This window comes from Lissotriton vulgaris, chromosome 8, assembly GCF_964263255.1.
Source record: "Lissotriton vulgaris chromosome 8, aLisVul1.2, whole genome shotgun sequence".
In the NCBI taxonomy this organism is placed as follows: Eukaryota; Metazoa; Chordata; class Amphibia; order Caudata; family Salamandridae; genus Lissotriton; species Lissotriton vulgaris.
In genome coordinates, this window is record NC_141696.1 from 155,111,046 (window position 1) to 155,125,791 (window position 14,746).

The 14,746-nt window shown below is 43.5% G+C and overlaps 20 non-coding genes across 20 annotated transcripts; all 20 read right to left on the reverse strand.

Moving 5' to 3' along the window:
* Positions 1-823: 823 nt before the first annotated feature.
* TRNAL-UAG (transfer RNA leucine (anticodon UAG)) lies at positions 824-906 on the reverse strand. Its single transcript has one exon. It is a non-coding gene; the product is annotated as a tRNA-Leu (tRNA).
* Positions 907-1,929: 1,023 nt separating this feature from the next.
* Positions 1,930-2,012, reverse strand: TRNAL-AAG (transfer RNA leucine (anticodon AAG)). The gene has a single exon. It is a non-coding gene; the product is annotated as a tRNA-Leu (tRNA).
* Positions 2,013-2,203: 191 nt separating this feature from the next.
* Positions 2,204-2,286, reverse strand: TRNAL-CAG (transfer RNA leucine (anticodon CAG)). Its single transcript has one exon. It is a non-coding gene; the product is annotated as a tRNA-Leu (tRNA).
* A 632-nt stretch (positions 2,287-2,918) lies between these two features.
* Positions 2,919-3,001, reverse strand: TRNAL-UAG (transfer RNA leucine (anticodon UAG)). The gene has a single exon. It is a non-coding gene; the product is annotated as a tRNA-Leu (tRNA).
* A 1,024-nt stretch (positions 3,002-4,025) lies between these two features.
* On the reverse strand, positions 4,026-4,108 carry TRNAL-AAG (transfer RNA leucine (anticodon AAG)). The gene has a single exon. It is a non-coding gene; the product is annotated as a tRNA-Leu (tRNA).
* Positions 4,109-4,300: 192 nt separating this feature from the next.
* On the reverse strand, positions 4,301-4,383 carry TRNAL-CAG (transfer RNA leucine (anticodon CAG)). The gene has a single exon. It is a non-coding gene; the product is annotated as a tRNA-Leu (tRNA).
* Positions 4,384-5,015: 632 nt separating this feature from the next.
* On the reverse strand, positions 5,016-5,098 carry TRNAL-UAG (transfer RNA leucine (anticodon UAG)). The gene has a single exon. It is a non-coding gene; the product is annotated as a tRNA-Leu (tRNA).
* A 1,024-nt stretch (positions 5,099-6,122) lies between these two features.
* TRNAL-AAG (transfer RNA leucine (anticodon AAG)) lies at positions 6,123-6,205 on the reverse strand. The gene has a single exon. It is a non-coding gene; the product is annotated as a tRNA-Leu (tRNA).
* Positions 6,206-6,396: 191 nt separating this feature from the next.
* Positions 6,397-6,479, reverse strand: TRNAL-CAG (transfer RNA leucine (anticodon CAG)). The gene has a single exon. It is a non-coding gene; the product is annotated as a tRNA-Leu (tRNA).
* A 191-nt stretch (positions 6,480-6,670) lies between these two features.
* TRNAL-CAG (transfer RNA leucine (anticodon CAG)) lies at positions 6,671-6,753 on the reverse strand. Its single transcript has one exon. It is a non-coding gene; the product is annotated as a tRNA-Leu (tRNA).
* Positions 6,754-7,385: 632 nt separating this feature from the next.
* Positions 7,386-7,468, reverse strand: TRNAL-UAG (transfer RNA leucine (anticodon UAG)). Its single transcript has one exon. It is a non-coding gene; the product is annotated as a tRNA-Leu (tRNA).
* Positions 7,469-8,492: 1,024 nt separating this feature from the next.
* On the reverse strand, positions 8,493-8,575 carry TRNAL-AAG (transfer RNA leucine (anticodon AAG)). The gene has a single exon. It is a non-coding gene; the product is annotated as a tRNA-Leu (tRNA).
* A 191-nt stretch (positions 8,576-8,766) lies between these two features.
* Positions 8,767-8,849, reverse strand: TRNAL-CAG (transfer RNA leucine (anticodon CAG)). The gene has a single exon. It is a non-coding gene; the product is annotated as a tRNA-Leu (tRNA).
* Positions 8,850-9,481: 632 nt separating this feature from the next.
* Positions 9,482-9,564, reverse strand: TRNAL-UAG (transfer RNA leucine (anticodon UAG)). Its single transcript has one exon. It is a non-coding gene; the product is annotated as a tRNA-Leu (tRNA).
* Positions 9,565-10,588: 1,024 nt separating this feature from the next.
* TRNAL-AAG (transfer RNA leucine (anticodon AAG)) lies at positions 10,589-10,671 on the reverse strand. Its single transcript has one exon. It is a non-coding gene; the product is annotated as a tRNA-Leu (tRNA).
* Positions 10,672-10,862: 191 nt separating this feature from the next.
* TRNAL-CAG (transfer RNA leucine (anticodon CAG)) lies at positions 10,863-10,945 on the reverse strand. The gene has a single exon. It is a non-coding gene; the product is annotated as a tRNA-Leu (tRNA).
* A 632-nt stretch (positions 10,946-11,577) lies between these two features.
* Positions 11,578-11,660, reverse strand: TRNAL-UAG (transfer RNA leucine (anticodon UAG)). The gene has a single exon. It is a non-coding gene; the product is annotated as a tRNA-Leu (tRNA).
* A 1,024-nt stretch (positions 11,661-12,684) lies between these two features.
* On the reverse strand, positions 12,685-12,767 carry TRNAL-AAG (transfer RNA leucine (anticodon AAG)). Its single transcript has one exon. It is a non-coding gene; the product is annotated as a tRNA-Leu (tRNA).
* Positions 12,768-12,958: 191 nt separating this feature from the next.
* On the reverse strand, positions 12,959-13,041 carry TRNAL-CAG (transfer RNA leucine (anticodon CAG)). The gene has a single exon. It is a non-coding gene; the product is annotated as a tRNA-Leu (tRNA).
* A 632-nt stretch (positions 13,042-13,673) lies between these two features.
* TRNAL-UAG (transfer RNA leucine (anticodon UAG)) lies at positions 13,674-13,756 on the reverse strand. The gene has a single exon. It is a non-coding gene; the product is annotated as a tRNA-Leu (tRNA).
* Between the last annotated feature and the right edge of the window lie 990 nt (positions 13,757-14,746).

Genomic DNA, 14,746 nt, shown 5'->3' on the forward strand with positions numbered 1-14,746 from the left:
AAGAAAAAAACTCACTGCACTTTTCCAAGTAGACAACCATATAAGCCCATGTGAGGGAAATGATCTGATTTTTTCTCTCCCAAGAAAAAAGTAGAGTAAACACACAATTGTCAGAAGTGGGATTTGAACCCACGCCTCCAGAAGAGACTGCGACCTGAACGCAGCGCCTTAGAGCACTCGGCCATCCTGACTTGCATTTGTGGAACCTTCCACAGGCCAGACAGCCATGCAAGTGGGGTACCGAAAAGGCATGCCCTCAATTTATTTATCCTATTATAAGTACTTCCAACAGATCTTTGAACAATCCATAGAGAGCAGTACCTATGAAGAACTCTTTAGACCTTTAAGGCGTACAAAGAGAAAGTGCTATTAACCAGCCACTTGAAAGGCCCAAAGCTGCTTTGAAATTGAGTCAACAGCCACCTCTTGGCTAGCTAAAGCAAATTCAACAAGGAATTTCAATGTCACAACATAGGGTGGAATACGCAAATCTAAGCAGCCCCTGATCACAGCCCTGAGGAAATTGCCGTAAGTGTGCTGGAGTCCAACTGTCTACCAGATGCTAGGCATTCTTCCATATTTGCATGGCCTGTCTGGCCAGGGCATACAAGAGCATGACTCTTCCAGATGAGCTCTTACATGGGTCCTATGCTCATATAGTAAGGACTGCACTTTGTCAGCAAGACTTTATACAACCGAAATATATGAGAAACCCCAGCTCTCTTGACTAGATGAGGACGGAATCACATCCCAGGTGAAGACCAACAGATGCAACTTCCATCAGATGTTAACCTGAAAAAGGAGATTACATCTCCAAAAGTCATGTCAGAAGTGGGATTCGAACCCACACCTCCAGAGGAGACTGCGGCCTAAACACAGCGCCTTAGACCACTCGGCCATCCTGACAGTGCAGAGTCTTAAGAAATGTATAAAAGTCACTCAGAAATTTCTGCCTCCATGCAAGCCTGAAATAATTTAAACCTTCAAACACAAGGTGCAACTTTATGCACAGGACAATAAACACAGAAGATCACATGTGAAAGCATTTCATTTCACAGGTGTACAATTTTTATGCTTTTAAAATACCTCATACCTCTCACCAGCTATTTAGGGTCCTGTATCCTACTCACAAAATTACCTTGCCTGCGACCTCTCTCTCTACACAAACAACTACTGCACAGGAAGTAGGAAGGCAGAAGGTGGGGCATATTATGCAAATGTATGCTGTCATTGTGCCTTGCAGATTCATGCAGGATTTCTAGATCCTTGCTGGATACAAGAGAGCAGACCTTGTTTCAGATCAACTGTCCCTAGCAGGGAACGTCTGAGCACATGCAGTCTTTTGCTCTCTAGCCCCTGGCCTGGGACTTACCCTCACTGGCTGAGGCGTGAATTTCTGCATACCAACGTTGCATAGATGGTACGTTTGTGGTCAGTTTGGGATGGGTGGGAGGTCAAAAGCAGGGAAAAGTATGTCGCCTTCACTTCTAGTCTCCTCTTCTAGGCCTACCTGCTGTTCACTCACTCTGTCTTTGTTTCATTCTCTCCTTCCTCAACACCCCTTCTCACTCACTCGCTCTATCACTTGTGCTCTTTCCCCTTGCTCTGCATTTCATAGTGGAAACATCTCTTGAATGGAGCATTAGAAAATGAGGTTACATAAAATTAACAATCTACTTATTGGAAACCAAAAATATCACAAGACTGAATGTAACCCATTTCATTAATAAAAGGGACTTTTAAGCACCCCCCAAAAAACACATAAAACACCACGAGTGCTAGAAGAATATTATACGAGCTTGAAGACAGAATTGGGCAAATTAATTTGCAGTTGAAACTGAAGTTTGTTACTTATTCAGATATTATATGCACTGCCAATTTTTAGCTGAGATTCTAAAAGAACTCAGAGACAAAATGGACTTAAAGTTTTGTCAGAAGTGGGAATCGAACCCACGCCTCCAGGAGAGACTGCGGCCTTAACGCAGCGCCTTAGACCACTCGGCCATCCTGACCACATTTGCTTGATCATCTACAGAGAGGGAAAGATATTGTGAACCAAAAAAAGCACACAACTTAGGTCATGAGTGGCTAGAGCAAGAAAAAAACTCACTGCACTTTTCCAAGTAGACAACCATATAAGCCCATGTGAGGGAAATGATCTGATTTTTTCTCTCCCAAGAAAAAAGTAGAGTAAACACACAATTGTCAGAAGTGGGATTTGAACCCACGCCTCCAGAAGAGACTGCGACCTGAACGCAGCGCCTTAGACCACTCGGCCATCCTGACTTGCATTTGTGGATCCTTCCACAGGCCAGACAGCCATGCAAGTGGGGTACCGAAAAGGCATGCCCTCAATTTATTTATCCTATTATAAGTACTTCCAACAGATCTTTGAACAATCCATAGAGAGCAGTACCTATGAAGAACTCTTTAGACCTTTAAGGCGTACAAAGAGAAAGTGCTATTAACCAGCCACTTGAAAGGCCCAAAGCTGCTTTGAAATTGAGTCAACAGCCACCTCTTGGCTAGCTAAAGCAAATTCAACAAGGAATTTCAATGTCACAACATAGGGTGGAATACGCAAATCTAAGCAGCCCCTGATCACAGCCCTGAGGAAATTGCCGTAAGTGTGCTGGAGTCCAACTGTCTACCAGATGCTAGGCATTCTTCCATATTTGCATGGCCTGTCTGGCCAGGGCATACAAGAGCATGACTCTTCCAGATGAGCTCTTACATGGGTCCTATGCTCATATAGTAAGGACTGCACTTTGTCAGCAAGACTTTATACAACCGAAATATATGAGAAACCCCAGCTCTCTTGACTAGATGAGGACGGAATCACATCCCAGGTGAAGACCAACAGATGCAACTTCCATCAGATGTTAACCTGAAAAAGGAGATTACATCTCCAAAAGTCATGTCAGAAGTGGGATTCGAACCCACACCTCCAGAGGAGACTGCGGCCTAAACACAGCGCCTTAGACCACTCGGCCATCCTGACAGTGAAGAGTCTTAAGAAATGTATAAAAGTCACTCAGAAATTTCTGTCTCTATGCAAGCCTGAAATAATTTAAACCTTCAAACACAAGGTGCAACTTTATGCACAGGACAATAAACACAGAAGATCACATGTGAAAGCATTTCATTTCACAGGTGTACAATTTTTATGCTTTTAGAATACCTCATACCTCTCACCAGCTATTTAGGGTCCTGTATCCTACTCACAAAATTACCTTGCCTGCGACCTCTCTCTCTACACAAACAACTACTGCACAGGAAGTAGGAAGGCAGAAGGTGGGGCATATTATGCAAATGTATGCTGTCATTGTGCCTTGCAGATTCATGCAGGATTTCTAGATCCTTGCTGGATACAAGAGAGCAGACCTTGTTTCAGATCAACTGTCCCTAGCAGGGAACGTCTGAGCACATGCAGTCTTTTGCTCTCTAGCCCCTGGCCTGGGACTTACCCTCACTGGCTGAGGCGTGAATTTCTGCATACCAACGTTGCATAGATGGTACGTTTGTGGTCGGTTTGGGATGGGTGGGAGGTCAAAAGCAGGGAAAAGTATGTCGCCTTCACTTCTAGTCTCCTCTTCTAGGCCTACCTGCCGTTCACTCACTCTGTCTTTGTTTCATTCTCTCCTTCCTCAACACCCCTTCTCACTCACTCGCTCTATCACTTGTGCTCTTTCCCCTTGCTCTGCATTTCATAGTGGAAACATCTCTTGAATGGAGCATTAGAAAATGAGGGTACATAAAATTAACAATCTACTTATTGGAAACCAAAAATATCACAAGACTGAATGTAACCCATTTCATTAATAAAAGGGACTTTTTAAGCACCCCCCAAAAAACACATAAAACACCACGAGTGCTAGAAGAATATTATACGAGCTTGAAGACAGAATTGGGCAAATTAATTTGCAGTTGAAACTGAAGTTTGTTACTTATTCAGATATTATATGAACTGCCAATTTTTAGCTGAGATTCTAAAAGAACTCAGAGACAAAATGGACTTAAAGTTTTGTCAGAAGTGGGATTCGAACCCACGCCTCCAGGAGAGACTGCGGCCTTAACGCAGCGCCTTAGACCACTCGGCCATCCTGACCACATGTTGCTTGATCATCTACAGAGAGGGAAAGATATTGTGAACCAAAAAAAGCACACATCTTAGGTCATGAGTGGCTAGAGCAAGAAAAAAACTCGCTGCACTTTTCCAAGTAGACAACCATATAAGCCCATGTGAGGGAAATGATCAGATTTTTTCTCTCTCAAGAAAAAAGTAGAGTAAACACACAATTGTCAGAAGTGGGATTTGAACCCACGCCTCCAGAAGAGACTGCGACCTGAACGCAGCGCCTTAGACCACTCAGCCATCCTGACTTGCATTTATGGAACCTTCCACAGGCCAGACAGCCATGCAAGTGGGGTACCGAAAAGGCATGCCCTCAATTTATTTATCCTATTATAAGTACTTCCAACAGATCTTTGAACAATCCATAGAGAGCAGTACCTATGAAGAACTCTTTAGACCTTTAAGGCGTACAAAGAGAAAGTGCTATTAACCAGCCACTTGAAAGGCCCAAAGCTGCTTTGAAATTGAGTCAACAGCCACCTCTTGGCTAGCTAAAGCAAATTCAACAAGGAATTTCAATGTCACAACATAGGGTGGAATACTCAAATCTAAGCAGCCCCTGATCACAGCCCTGAGGAAATTGCCGTAAGTGTGCTGGAGTCCAACTGTCTACCAGATGCTAGGCATTCTTCCATATTTGCATGGCCTGTCTGGCCAGGGCATACAAGAGCATGACTCTTCCAGATGAGCTCTTACATGGGTCCTATGCTCATATAGTAAGGACTGCACTTTGTCAGCAAGACTTTATACAACCGAAATATATGAGAAACCCCAGCGCTCTTGACTAGATGAGGACGGAATCACATCCCAGGTGAAGACCAACAGATGCAACTTCCATCAGATGTTAACCTGAAAAAGGAGATTACATCTCCAAAAGTCATGTCAGAAGTGGGATTCGAACCCACACCTCCAGAGGAGACTGCGGCCTAAACACAACGCCTTAGACCACTCGGCCATCCTGACAGTGCAGAGTCTTAAGAAATGTATAAAAGTCACTCAGAAATTTCTGCCTTCATGCAAGCCTGAAATAATTTAAACCTTCAAACACAAGGTGCAACTTTATGCACAGGACAATAAACACAGAAGATCACATGTGAAAGCATTTCATTTCACAGGTGTACAATTTTTATGCTTTTAGAATACCTCATACCTCTCACCAGCTATTTAGGGTCCTGTATCCTACTCACAAAATTACCTTGCCTGCGACCTCTCTCTCTACACAAACAACTACTGCACATGAAGTAGGAAGGCAGAAGGTGGGGCATATTATGCAAATGTATGCTGTCATTGTGCCTTGCAGATTCATGCAGGATTTCTAGATCCTTGCTGGATACAAGAGAGCAGACCTTGTTTCAGATCAACTGTCCCTAGCAGGGAACGTCTGAGCACATGCAGTCTTTTGCTCTCTAGCCCCTGGCCTGGGACTTACCCTCACTGGCTGAGGCGTGAATTTCTGCATACCAACGTTGCATAGATGGTACGTTTGTGGTCGGTTTGGGATGGGTGGGAGGTCAAAAGCAGGGAAAAGTATGTCGCCTTCACTTCTAGTCTCCTCTTCTAGGCCTACCTGCCGTTCACTCACTCTGTCTTTTTTTCATTCTCTCCTTCCTCAACACCCCTTCTCACTCACTCGCTCTATCACTTGTGCTCTTTCCCCTTGCTCTGCATTTCATAGTGGAAACATCTCTTGAATGGAGCATTAGAAAATGAGGTTAAATAAAATTAACAATCTACTTATTGGAAACCAAAAATATCACAAGACTGAACGTAACCCATTTCATTAATAAAAGGGACTTTTTAAGCACCCCCCAAAAAACACATAAAACACCACGAGTGCTAGAAGAATATTATACGAGCTTGAAGACAGAATTGGGCAAATTAATTTGCAGTTGAAACTGAAGTTTGTTACTTATTCAGATATTATATGCACTGCCAATTTTTAGCTGAGATTCTAAAAGAACTCAGAGACAAAATGGACTTAAAGTTTTGTCAGAAGAGGGATTCGAACCCACGCCTCCAGGAGAGACTGCGGCCTTAACGCAGCGCCTTAGACCACTCGGCCATCCTGACCACATTTGCTTGATCATCTACAGAGAGGGAAAGATATTGTGAACCAAAAAAAGCACACATCTTAGGTCATGAGTGGCTAGAGCAAGAAAAAAACTCACTGCACTTTTCCAAGTAGACAACCATATAAGCCCATGTGAGGGAAATGATCAGATTTTTTCTCTCTCAAGAAAAAAGTAGAGTAAACACACAATTGTCAGAAGTGGGATTTGAACCCACGCCTCCAGAAGAGACTGCGACCTGAACGCAGCGCCTTAGACCACTCGGCCATCCTGACCACATTTGCTTGATCATCTACAGAGAGGGAAAGATATTGTGAACCAAAAAAAGCACACATCTTGGGTCATGAGTGGCTAGAGCAAGAAAAAAACTCACTGCACTTTTCCAAGTAGACAACCATATAAGCCCATGTGAGGAAAATTATCAGATTTTTTCTCTCTCAAGAAGAAAGTAGAGTAAACACACAATTGTCAGAAGTGGGATTTGAACCCACGCCTCCAGAAGAGACTGCGACCTGAACGCAGCGCCTTAGACCACTCGGCCATCCTGACTTGCATTTGTGGAACCTTCCACAGGCCAGACAGCCATGCAAGTGGGGTACCGAAAAGGCATGCCCTCAATTTATTTATCCTATTATAAGTACTTCCAACAGATCTTTGAACAATCCATAGAGAGCAGTACCTATGAAGAACTCTTTAGACCTTTAAGGCGTACAAAGAGAAAGTACTATTAACCAGCCACTTGAACGGCCCAAAGCTGCTTTAAAATTGAGTCAACAGCCACCTCTTGGCTAGCTAAAGCAAATTCAACAAGGAATTTCAATGTCACAACATAGGGTGGAATACGCAAATCTAAGCAGCCCCTGATCACAGCCCTGAGGAAATTGCCGTAAGTGTGCTGGAGTCCAACTGTCTACCAGATGCTAGGCATTCTTCCATATTTGCATGGCCTGTCTGGCCAGGGCATACAAGAGCATGACTCTTCCAGATGAGCTCTTACATGGGTCCTATGCTCATATAGTAAGGACTGCACTTTGTCAGCAAGACTTTATACAACCGAAATATATGAGAAACCCCAGCTCTCTTGACTAGATGAGGACGGAATCACATCCTAGGTGAAGACCAACAGATGCAACTTCCATCAGATGTTAAACTGAAAAAGGAGATTACATCTCCAAAAGTCATGTCAGAAGTGGGATTCGAACCCACGCCTCCAGAGGAGACTGCAGCCTAAACACAGCGCCTTAGACCACTTGGCCATCCTGACAGTGCAGAGTCTTAAGAAATGTATAAAAGTCACTCAGAAATTTCTGCCTCCATGCAAGCCTGAAATAATTTAAACCTTCAAACACAAGGTGCAACTTTATGCACAGGACAATAAACACAGAAGATCACATGTGAAAGCATTTCATTTCACAGGTGTACAATTTTTATGCTTTTAGAATACCTCATACCTCTCACCAGCTATTTAGGGTCCTGTATCCTACTCACAAAATTACCTTGCCTGCGACCTCTCTCTCTACACAAACAACTACTGCACAGGAAGTAGGAAGGCAGAAGGTGGGGCATATTATGCAAATGTATGCTGTCATTGTGCCTTGCAGATTCATGCAGGATTTCTAGATCCTTGCTGGATACAAGAGAGCAGACCTTGTTTCAGATCAACTGTCCCTAGCAGGGAACGTCTGAGCACATGCAGTCTTTTGCTCTCTAGCCCCTGGCCTGGGACTTACCCTCACTGGCTGAGGCGTGAATTTCTGCATACCAACGTTGCATAGATGGTACGTTTGTGGTCAGTTTGGGATGGGTGGGAGGTCAAAAGCAGGGAAAAGTATGTCGCCTTCACTTCTAGTCTCCTCTTCTAGGCCTACCTGCCGTTCACTCACTCTGTCTTTGTTTCATTCTCTCCTTCCTCAACACCCCTTCTCACTCACTCGCTCTATCACTTGTGCTCTTTCCCCTTGCTCTGCATTTCATAGTGGAAACATCTCTTGAATGGAGCATTAGAAAATGAGGTTACATAAAATTAACAATCTACTTATTGGAAACCAAAAATATCACAAGACTGAATGTAACCCATTTCATTAATAAAAGGGACTTTTTAAGCACCCCCCAAAAAACACATAAAACACCACGAGTGCTAGAAGAATATTATACGAGCTTGAAGACAGAATTGGGCAAATTAATTTGCAGTTGAAACTGAAGTTTGTTACTTATTCAGATATTATATGCACTGCCAATTTTTAGCTGAGATTCTAAAAGAACTCAGAGACAAAATGGACTTAAAGTTTTGTCAGAAGTGGGATTCGAACCCACGCCTCAAGGAGAGACTGCGGCCTTAACGCAGCGCCTTAGACCACTCGGCCATCCTGACCACATTTGCTTGATCATCTACAGAGAGGGAAAGATATTGTGAACCAAAAAAAGCACACAACTTAGGTCATGAGTGGCTAGAGCAAGAAAAAAACTCACTGCACTTTTCCAAGTAGACAACCATATAAGCCCATGTGAGGGAAATGATCTGATTTTTTCTCTCCCAAGAAAAAAGTAGAGTAAACACACAATTGTCAGAAGTGGGATTTGAACCCACGCCTCCAGAAGAGACTGCGACCTGAACGCAGCGCCTTAGACCACTCGGCCATCCTGACTTGCATTTGTGGAACCTTCCACAGGCCAGACAGCCATGCAAGTGGGGTACCGAAAAGGCATGCCCTCAATTTATTTATCCTATTATAAGTACTTCCAACAGATCTTTGAACAATCCATAGAGAGCAGTACCTATGAAGAACTCTTTAGACCTTTAAGGCGTACAAAGAGAAAGTGCTATTAACCAGCCACTTGAAAGGCCCAAAGCTGCTTTGAAATTGAGTCAACAGCCACCTCTTGGCTAGCTAAAGCAAATTCAACAAGGAATTTCAATGTCACAACATAGGGTGGAATACGCAAATCTAAGCAGCCCCTGATCACAGCCCTGAGGAAATTGCCGTAAGTGTGCTGGAGTCCAACTGTCTACCAGATGCTAGGCATTCTTCCATATTTGCATGGCCTGTCTGGCCAGGGCATACAAGAGCATGACTCTTCCAGATGAGCTCTTACATGGGTCCTATGCTCATATAGTAAGGACTGCACTTTGTCAGCAAGACTTTATACAACCGAAATATATGAGAAACCCCAGCTCTCTTGACTAGATGAGGACGGAATCACATCCCAGGTGAAGACCAACAGATGCAACTTCCATCAGATGTTAACCTGAAAAAGGAGATTACATCTCCAAAAGTCATGTCAGAAGTGGGATTCGAACCCACACCTCCAGAGGAGACTGCAGCCTAAACACAGCGCCTTAGACCACTCGGCCATCCTGACAGTGCAGAGTCTTAAGAAATGTATAAAAGTCACTCAGAAATTTCTGCCTTCATGCAAGCCTGAAATAATTTAAACCTTCAAACACAAGGTGCAACTTTATGCACAGGACAATAAACACAGAAGATCACATGTGAAAGCATTTCATTTCACAGGTGTACAATTTTTATGCTTTTAGAATACCTCATACCTCTCACCAGCTATTTAGGGTCCTGTATCCTACTCACAAAATTACCTTGCCTGCGACCTCTCTCTCTACACAAACAACTACTGCACAGGAAGTAGGAAGGCAGAAGGTGGGGCATATTATGCAAATGTATGCTGTCATTGTGCCTTGCAGATTCATGCAGGATTTCTAGATCCTTGCTGGATACAAGAGAGCAGACCTTGTTTCAGATCAACTGTCCCTAGCAGGGAACGTCTGAGCACATGCAGTCTTTTGCTCTCTAGCCCCTGGCCTGGGACTTACCCTCACTGGCTGAGGCGTGAATTTCTGCATACCAACGTTGCATAGATGGTACGTTTGTGGTCGGTTTGGGATGGGTGGGAGGTCAAAAGCAGGGAAAAGTATGTCGCCTTCACTTCTAGTCTCCTCTTCTAGGCCTACCTGCCGTTCACTCACTCTGTCTTTGTTTCATTCTCTCCTTCCTCAACACCCCTTCTCACTCACTCGCTCTATCACTTGTGCTCTTTCCCCTTGCTCTGCATTTCATAGTGGAAACATCTCTTGAATGGAGCATTAGAAAATGAGGTTAAATAAAATTAACAATCTACTTATTGGAAACCAAAAATATCACAAGACTGAACGTAACCCATTTCATTAATAAAAGGGACTTTTTAAGCACCCCCCAAAAAACACATAAAACACCACGAGTGCTAGAAGAATATTATACGAGCTTGAAGACAGAATTGGGCAAATTAATTTGCAGTTGAAACTGAAGTTTGTTACTTATTCAGATATTATATGCACTGCCAATTTTTAGCTGAGATTCTAAAAGAACTCAGAGACAAAATGGACTTAAAGTTTTGTCAGAAGTGGGATTCGAACCCACGCCTCCAGGAGAGACTGCGGCCTTAACGCAGCGCCTTAGACTACTCGGCCATCCTGACCACATTTGCTTGATCATCTACAGAGAGGAAAAGATATTGTGAACCAAAAAAAACACACAACTTAGGTCATGAGTGGCTAGAGCAAGAAAAAAACTCACTGCACTTTTCCAAGTAGACAACCATATAAGCCCATGTGAGGGAAATGATCTGATTTTTTCTCTCCCAAGAAAAAAGTAGAGTAAACACACAATTGTCAGAAGTGGGATTTGAACCCACGCCTCCAGAAGAGACTGCGACCTGAACGCAGCGCCTTAGACCACTCGGCCATCCTGACTTGCATTTGTGGAACCTTCCACAGGCCAGACAGCCATGCAAGTGGGGTACCGAAAAGGCATGCCCTCAATTTATTTATCCTATTATAAGTACTTCCAACAGATCTTTGAACAATCCATAGAGAGCAGTACCTATGAAGAACTCTTTAGACCTTTAAGGCGTACAAAGAGAAAGTGCTATTAACCAGCCACTTGAAAGGCCCAAAGCTGCTTTGAAATTGAGTCAACAGCCACCTCTTGGCTAGCTAAAGCAAATTCAACAAGGAATTTCAATGTCACAACATAGGGTGGAATACGCAAATCTAAGCAGCCCCTGATCACAGCCCTGAGGAAATTGCCGTAAGTGTGCTGGAGTCCAACTGTCTACCAGATGCTAGGCATTCTTCCATATTTGCATGGCCTGTCTGGCCAGGGCATACAAGAGCATGACTCTTCCAGATGAGCTCTTACATGGGTCCTATGCTCATATAGTAAGGACTGCACTTTGTCAGCAAGACTTTATACAACCGAAATATATGAGAAACCCCAGCTCTCTTGACTAGATGAGGACGGAATCACATCCCAGGTGAAGACCAACAGATGCAACTTCCATCAGATGTTAACCTGAAAAAGGGGATTACATCTCCAAAAGTCATGTCAGAAGTGGGATTCGAACCCACACCTCCAGAGGAGACTGCGGCCTAAACACAGCGCCTTAGACCACTCGGCCATCCTGACAGTGCAGAGTCTTAAGAAATGTATAAAAGTCACTCAGAAATGTCTGCCTCCATGCAAGCCTGAAATAATTTAAACCTTCAAACACAAGGTGCAACTTTATGCACAGGACAATAAACACAGAAGATCACATGTGAAAGCATTTCATTTCACAGGTGTACAATTTTTATGCTTTTAAAATACCTCATACCTCTCACCAGCTATTTAGGGTCCTGTATCCTACTCACAAAATTACCTTGCCTGCGACCTCTCTCTCTACACAAACAACTACTGCACAGGAAGTAGGAAGGCAGAAGGTGGGGCATATTATGCAAATGTATGCTGTCATTGTGCCTTGCAGATTCATGCAGGATTTCTAGATCCTTGCTGGATACAAGAGAGCAGACCTTGTTTCAGATCAACTGTCCCTAGCAGGGAACGTCTGAGCACATGCAGTCTTTTGCTCTCTAGCCCCTGGCCTGGGACTTACCCTCACTGGCTGAGGCGTGAATTTCTGCATACCAACGTTGCATAGATGGTACGTTTGTGGTCAGTTTGGGATGGGTGGGAGGTCAAAAGCAGGGAAAAGTATGTCGCCTTCACTTCTAGTCTCCTCTTCTAGGCCTACCTGCTGTTCACTCACTCTGTCTTTGTTTCATTCTCTCCTTCCTCAACACCCCTTCTCACTCACTCGCTCTATCACTTGTGCTCTTTTCCCTTGCTCTGCATTTCATAGTGGAAACATCTCTTGAATGGAGCATTAGAAAATGAGGTTACATAAAATTAACAATCTACTTATTGGAAACCAAAAATATCACAAGACTGAATGTAACCCATTTCATTAATAAAAGGGACTTTTTAAGCACCCCCCAAAAAACACATAAAACACCACGAGTGCTAGAAGAATATTATACGAGCTTGAACACAGAATTGGGCAAATTAATTTGCAGTTGAAACTGAAGTTTGTTACTTATTCAGATATTATATGCACTGCCAATTTTTAGCTGAGATTCTAAAAGAACTCAGAGACAAAATGGACTTAAAGTTTTGTCAGAAATGGGATTCGAACCCACGCCTCGAGGAGAGACTGCGGCCTTAACGCAGCGCCTTAGACCACTCGGCCATCCTGACCACATTTGCTTGATCATCTACAGAGAGGGAAAGATATTGTGAACCAAAAAAAGCACACAACTTAGGTCATGAGTGGCTAGAGCAAGAAAAAAACTCACTGCACTTTTCCAAGTAGACAACCATATAAGCCCATGTGAGGGAAATGATCTGATTTTTTCTCTCCCAAGAAAAAAGTAGAGTAAACACACAATTGTCAGAAGTGGGATTTGAACCCACGCCTCCAGAAGAGACTGCGACCTGAACGCAGCGCCTTAGACCACTCGGCCATCCTGACTTGCATTTGTGGAACCTTCCACAGGCCAGACAGCCATGCAAGTGGGGTACCGAAAAGGCATGCCCTCAATTTATTTATCCTATTATAAGTACTTCCAACAGATCTTTGAACAATCCATAGAGAGCAGTACCTATGAAGAACTCTTTAGACCTTTAAGGCGTACAAAGAGAAAGTACTATTAACCAGCCACTTGAACGGCCCAAAGCTGCTTTAAAATTGAGTCAACAGCCACCTCTTGGCTAGCTAAAGCAAATTCAACAAGGAATTTCAATGTCACAACATAGGGTGGAATACGCAAATCTAAGCAGCCCCTGATCACAGCCCTGAGGAAATTGCCGTAAGTGTGCTGGAGTCCAACTGTCTACCAGATGCTAGGCATTCTTCCATATTTGCATGGCCTGTCTGGCCAGGGCATACAAGAGCATGACTCTTCCAGATGAGCTCTTACATGGGTCCTATGCTCATATAGTAAGGACTGCACTTTGTCAGCAAGACTTTATACAACCGAAATATATGAGAAACCCCAGCTCTCTTGACTAGATGAGGACGGAATCACATCCTAGGTGAAGACCAACAGATGCAACTTCCATCAGATGTTAAACTGAAAAAGGAGATTACATCTCCAAAAGTCATGTCAGAAGTGGGATTCGAACCCACGCCTCCAGAGGAGACTGCAGCCTAAACACAGCGCCTTAGACCACTTGGCCATCCTGACAGTGCAGAGTCTTAAGAAATGTATAAAAGTCACTCAGAAATTTCTGCCTCCATGCAAGCCTGAAATAATTTAAACCTTCAAACACAAGGTGCAACTTTATGCACAGGACAATAAACACAGAAGATCACATGTGAAAGCATTTCATTTCACAGGTGTACAATTTTTATGCTTTTAGAATACCTCATACCTCTCACCAGCTATTTAGGGTCCTGTATCCTACTCACAAAATTACCTTGCCTGCGACCTCTCTCTCTACACAAACAACTACTGCACAGGAAGTAGGAAGGCAGAAGGTGGGGCATATTATGCAAATGTATGCTGTCATTGTGCCTTGCAGATTCATGCAGGATTTCTAGATCCTTGCTGGATACAAGAGAGCAGACCTTGTTTCAGATCAACTGTCCCTAGCAGGGAACGTCTGAGCACATGCAGTCTTTTGCTCTCTAGCCCCTGGCCTGGGACTTACCCTCACTGGCTGAGGCGTGAATTTCTGCATACCAACGTTGCATAGATGGTACGTTTGTGGTCAGTTTGGGATGGGTGGGAGGTCAAAAGCAGGGAAAAGTATGTCGCCTTCACTTCTAGTCTCCTCTTCTAGGCCTACCTGCCGTTCACTCACTCTGTCTTTGTTTCATTCTCTCCTTCCTCAACACCCCTTCTCACTCACTCGCTCTATCACTTGTGCTCTTTCCCCTTGCTCTGCATTTCATAGTGGAAACATCTCTTGAATGGAGCATTAGAAAATGAGGTTACATAAAATTAACAATCTACTTATTGGAAACCAAAAATATCACAAGACTGAATGTAACCCATTTCATTAATAAAAGGGACTTTTTAAGCACCCCCCAAAAAACACATAAAACACCACGAGTGCTAGAAGAATATTATACGAGCTTGAAGACAGAATTGGGCAAATTAATTTGCAGTTGAAACTGAAGTTTGTTACTTATTCAGATATTATATGCACTGCCAATTTTTAGCTGAGATTCT